The sequence below is a fragment of the Caretta caretta genome, chromosome 20, assembly GCF_965140235.1.
Source record: "Caretta caretta isolate rCarCar2 chromosome 20, rCarCar1.hap1, whole genome shotgun sequence".
In the NCBI taxonomy this organism is placed as follows: domain Eukaryota; kingdom Metazoa; phylum Chordata; order Testudines; family Cheloniidae; genus Caretta; species Caretta caretta.
In genome coordinates this window covers 23,734,988-23,740,987 of record NC_134225.1, presented here as the reverse complement: position 1 = coordinate 23,740,987, position 6,000 = coordinate 23,734,988, and positions in this window count along the sequence as shown.

Genomic DNA, 6,000 nt, shown 5'->3' with positions numbered 1-6,000 from the left:
AGAAAGAGTCTCCCGCTGCGGCAGAGCCAGGAATTGAACCGAAATCTCCGGAGTGCCAGCCCACAGCTTTGCACACAGCATCCGCGAGCTCACGCGTGCTTTAACCTATGGCTTTTGGTGCGTGTTACAAATGCTTGTTAGCAGAGCCACCAACGCCCAGGAAAGGAGTCCCTAGTTCTCATGGGTGGAAACTGAGCGGCAGATGGGTAGGTGACGTAGCCAAGGTCACAGAGAGAGTCAGTGGCAGAGATAAAAATCTCTCTGGCTGCAGCTCAAGTAGCTGGATTTCTGTCCCTGGACACGGCCCTGCAGCACGTGGACAGCTGGGCATTGCTCAGGCATCCCAAGGATTCCTTCCTCTGTCCCAGCTTGCCGATTCCTTGTCAATTGGATTAAATTTTGCATTTAAAGGAGGCTGCGGCAAATACAAGCCAGCACAGCACAGAGGCAGGAAGAGCCGATCTCTCACCAGGGTGGAAACATGCATCTGAGCAGAGTGCCCAGGTCTCCAGTCTCCAAAACCCTCTCAGTTGCTTCTCCAGCACATAAGCACATAATGGGATTAGCAGGGGATTAGCCGCTTGCTCCCCACTCAAATGGGGATAAACAGGCCATGGACCAGCCAGCCTCTCCTTGCTTCAATCCAAATGCAGTAAACTTTGCTCCGGTCTCCTGTGGCCAGGCAGCAGGATAAGGGAGGGGTCCAGAACTGAGCCCACAAGCAGCTGGCGGTACCAGGAGCCCGCGGCATTCTAGGAAAGCCAGGGAAAAGCGTTCCCAATAAATACAAGGGCCGGATGCAGGCCACTGCCCTGCACCTCATTGTGCCACCATTTTCACCAGTGCAAAGTGCGTGCCAAGCACACCCAGCGCAGAACAGCAGGGCCTGACGTGCCCCTGGCCCCGCGGCAAACGGGGGCACACGTTGCAGGGAAGTGACAAATTAGGCTCTAAAAGGGGGGGGGGCAGCCCTGGAGCATTGACTGTAGGGACCCCCCAGCCCTGGGGCCGGGAGGCACGAGAAGAGGCCAGGAGGTGAACTGGGGGTGCTCTCCTCGGCCCACCAAAGGATAAGTTCCGCCTGCCCGGCTGTGGTGCTGCTCACCGTCGACTGTGCAGACATTTCAGTGCTGTTCTGCAGTGTCAGTGGGGCCATCGGGCTTTGATCCAGAGCCTGTCACAGGCAGACCTGTGCCTCGCAGGCTCCTGCAGGCTCTGAAAGGAGCCTTCCAGCCCCTTTCGGTCGCAAAGCTGCCGCCCAAAGCAACAGGCTGCATGGCTGCTCAGAGATAAGCCAGGTGGACTGAGGGGTTTTCCCTCCTTGCAAACAAAGGGGTTAGGAGATCGGTGGCAACCACTGCGTGGTGGCGAGAGAAAGCCGGAGGAATGGTGAGCAGGCATCTGGAGGAGCCGATCCAGGGAGAGGGGGACTTGGGGTTGGTTCTGCTGCAGGACGTCTCCCCGCTGATGACGTAGGAGGCAGGTGAAACTGGGCTGAGATTCCAGGCCCCGGAAGCAGGTTTCCCTCAGCTTGGAGGAATCTCTCCAGCCTCACAGCCCTGAGCACACTCCACCTGGCGGAAATCAGTCACAGGCCTCATTCCTCCCACCTCTGCAGCGGTGCTGGGGGGCAGCCGCACCCCCTGGCTTGCAGCGGTTCCCATCACCTCCAAGGGTTACAGTTTGGTTCAGTGGCTCTCGGCACCCTCCCTGCACAAACTGTTCCACGTCCCTGCCTCTCGGGGTATCAGTGCGCTGCAAGCAGCCAGTGCAGGCTCCGCAGCTGGGAAGGGAACCCGACCTCCCCCACCTCTCACCCCATGCCTGGCACCCACCCCAGCGCCCCGCAGTCTGGGCCAGGCCGGCTATTCCCCGGCTGCTCCTCCACTGCTAATTGTTCTGTAAATAATTAAACTTTTATCGTGAATTATTCACAGCCTCCTGAATATCAGTGCCCCTCTCTGTGGGAAGAATCCATCATCTCTGCCAAGCCGGCCGCTGCTGCTGACTCCCTGTGCTGGTTGAGGGGGCTCCGTTCCCCTCCCCACGGACCCCCCCAGTTGGCACTAGCGAAAGGTTCTGGATTCTCAGCCCTAGAGGCTGGATCCTGCTGGTCACATCGACTGGGCAAGCTCCCCCTGGCTCCCCCTGCAACAAGAGCCCCACAACCGGGGGCAGCCACCCTGGCCTATTCACCCTTTGCCTTTGCTGCAAAGGCCAAGTGCATCTGGGTGCTGGGGCCCACCCAGCCCCATTCACGTGGGGGCCATCTCTGTGACTGGCCTTCGCAGTGCCAGAGAGGTGAAGGGCGACCCCTGCTGTCAGTGACCCCCAGAACCGCCTGCCCACCTGTGCGGCTGCCGCACAAGCCAGTCACTGTCTGAAGGTGCCCCGAATCTCCCTTTAAGCAATTCTGAGGCCAGAGGGACAGCTGTGACCTGCGGCCTGACGTGGCCCCTCCAAGTCCCCAGACTAAACCCAGCTGGTGCCAGAGCAGATCTGGCAGGAGTCCAGCGTCCACTCCCCGGCTCCAGCTCCGACGGGAGCCTTGAACGAACTCTAACCCACCCCCTCGGCCCAGTGCGACACCCCTCAGTGTGTGGCTGCTGTGTTGTCCTCGATAACCGGCCTGGCGCTGGATGCCGTGCAAGAGCTGGTGTTGGAAGAATTACCTTCTGCAGACCCCCCCCTCCGGCCCACGTGAGCTGCCACTTGGCCCCAGCCTGTTCCTGGCACAGTGCTGCTGGGCCAGCGCTTTCGTTGGGGCCCCGGCCAGCCGCCCAGAATGGCAGCGACCCCATTTGGTGACAAGCAGCTGCAGTCGTTGCCGTATCAAAACCAGCTGAACCCAAAGCTGAATCTTGCACGAAATAGCAACAAAAGCCACCAACGGATTTGAAAGGACCCATTTACGTTTTGTTCAGCCCAACAGGAACCCCGGAGCCGAGACCCGCCAGAGCTTTGATCATGGGAGACTGAACCCCCAGAGATGACGGCAGCTGGTTATTCCCTCAGCCGCTGGGCAGCGGTCGCAGGCACCTGAGGAGGACGGTACTTAGTGCGTGTCTGCTCCAGCGGGAAGGGAACTGGGCTGGAAGCCAGGACACCTGGGTTCCAGTCCCAGGGCTGCTGCATGTGCCTCTGGCCTCTGTCCCGTCGAGTTAGGGCGTACGATCTCTGAGGCAGGGGCTGTCTCTTGCCAGGTGTGCGTGCAGCACCTGGCGTAATGGGGGGCTGATTTTGGTTGTACTGCCATAGTGTGAATGACAACAATTTGCATGGTCAAAGCACTGTGTGGGCATTAGTTAGCTGATCTCCACCAGCCCACTCCTGTGAGATGTCACTATCGCAGTTGCTCCTAAAGGATACTGGGGACCCACTGCACCGTCCCGTGGGGCAGGGACTGTTTGTTCATTCTCTGCACGTACAGCACCTGGCAGAGTGGAGCCCGAGTCTTTGATTAGGGCCCCTAGGTGCTATTGCACTGTTAATATCCCCACAGTACAGACTAGGAAACTGAGTCACGGAACAGAGGCAGGTTAGGAACTCAAAGCCACCTGCCTCCTGACCCTGTGCCCATTCCTCCACAGCATGCTGCCTGAGACAGGGCAGCCTCCCGGGGAGAAACAGCTGCCTCTTTGGACGGGGTGTGGAGAGAGTTTCTGCCTCCCATGTCAGATCTCTCCCACTGCAGACTTTTCTCTCGCTGTGTGAGCAGGAAACAATCCTCAGGGCGGACTTCCTACCAAGAACCCCACTGCGATATCCCCCCGAGAGCTGAGTATCGCAGCCACTGGAAACTCGACCCCGTGGTGCCCTAAAGCCAGTGGGCATCAGGTCTCTCGGAGCAGAGCCGCTCTCAGCTCAGTCACGGCTGGCGAGTTCCAGCCTCCTCAGAAAACCCTTCTGCCAAGGGGCCTGGCAGCCATGAGGGGCCCTTTAACAAGGCTGGCTGGAGCCGCTAGCCAGAGTCTCCCTGGTGTTCCTGCTCTGAGAATGAAATAAACACAACCAAGCGCTCTGGTCGCCTGCCCCATTCTGCCCAGAGAACAGAGGGGAAAGGAAACACCAGAGGAGAATGTGGGAAACTCGGAATGATTATGCCCTTGGGCTAAGGAAACCCAGGCTGATTTGTCAGGAGTCCCTTGAACTCTCAGCCCACCTCCTCCACCTGGTACCTGGCTTGCAGAAGCAGTTGATCAGAGCTTTCTGGCTCCTCCTGCCCGGTCTCGCCCTGCGGTGTGGCTGCAGGCTCAGCTCACCCCCACTTCCGTCATCGCTGCCATGTCACCTCCTCGAGGAGTTGGCTTGGCAGGTCCGCCCAGGGCCTCTCAGCCACGCAGCTCAGCTCAGCATGGCTCCTGCCACCTGCAAGATCTCTGCATTGCACCCATCACCACAGCACCCACACACCTTGCAACATTCGTTCAACGTCACTGCTCTGCGTGAGCCAGGCCCAGGCTGCTATCCCTGCCATATAAGCAGGAACTAAGCTACAGAGGGGTTGAACTCAGAGCTTTAAGCAAGATCATGCAAAGTCTACAACACAGAGAAGGGGACACCAATTTCTAAGTCCTAAACTAGTATCTCTACCCACTCCACCAGCCTCCCTCTGACCCCAGCTAACTCATTCAGACAAGTCAACTCAATAAGCCCCTTGTCACCAGGAATGAGCACTCACATCATAGCCCTTTTCTCTTTTACTGCTAGCCACACACCATGGCTCAGCTGTGCGTGACTGGAGTTACGGTTAGGGCGACCCCTCACTCAGGGCATATTTCATACTGGTCTTTGGCCCTTTTGCTGCACAATCAGGAGAACTGAATTCCATTACCTCACCACTCCAAACTTAAATGAATTTTTACCAAAATGACCAAAAATTTCACAGTGGAATGGTGCGTAACAAAAATGCAAATGAAGCCCGGGCCCACACCGCTTTTTCCCTTGGACGCCAGCAAGGGGGTGGGATAGAGACAGCTGAGGCCCAGATCCTCCCATTGGTTTTCCTGAGAGCTGAGCAACCTCAGAGCCCTCAGAGCCCCAGCTATGGGGCTTGCATTTGTCTTTGGCTAATGGCCATGCTCCCACGCCAGGGGTGCGCATGGGTCAGGACAGTCTCACTGTGCGTCCCTGATATAAGAGGGGGGTGTTGCCTCCGCACAGAGAGATTCTCTGGTACCAGCGGAAATCCACTAGCAACATCAGGGCTGGCAGCCCGAGCAAATGTCTCCTTCACGGTTCAACACCAAGGAGAGAGGCCCACGCACGGCGAGGGGGCGGGGGAGGACAGGGTCGCTGAGGCGTAGCAGCAGCAAGGTCTGGCTGGGCATTTATCACCAGGTAATAACACTGTCTCCGGCCCATGCAGTCCAGTCAGCCCTCACTCCTCACCCCACAACAGGACGACTGGCTGGGAAGCAGCGGCGGTCTCAGACTTGACTCCTGGGAAAGTGTGTAAATGTGCATGTGTGCACTGAGCATAGGTGGGCACGTGCATGCATGAGTGTGTGCACGTGTGTGTGAATGCGAGTGTGTCTGCATGTGCACGCAGACGCGTGTGTGTGAGAGGGCGAGAGCCTGCGTGCATTTGCAGGTGTGACAGCATGTGTGCACACAGACAGCCACGGGTGTGTCTATGGGAACAGGTGTGGATGTGGATGTGTGACGGTGAGTGTCTGTTGTCGTGAGGATCCCCCTTGACTGTCACTCGGCTGGGGAGGCAGCAAGTCAGAAATGAGCCACCCGCCCACAGAGATGGGCCCTGAAATCCCCCTTATTCATTGGCTGTCCCTGAGTCCCTGACAGCCTGGGTAACTGTTTCCTGCAGACCTCACCCTTCACCAAAATCAATTAAAAAGAAAAAATAATCCTGCTCCAACAGTGCCCAGTACCCCACAGCGTCCTCCTTAACAGAGCTGGACTCAATTTTACTACCAGGGAGCCTTGAGGCCCCAGCTGAGACGAGAGCCCCGTCGCGCCAGGCGCTGCCCAGACGCACAG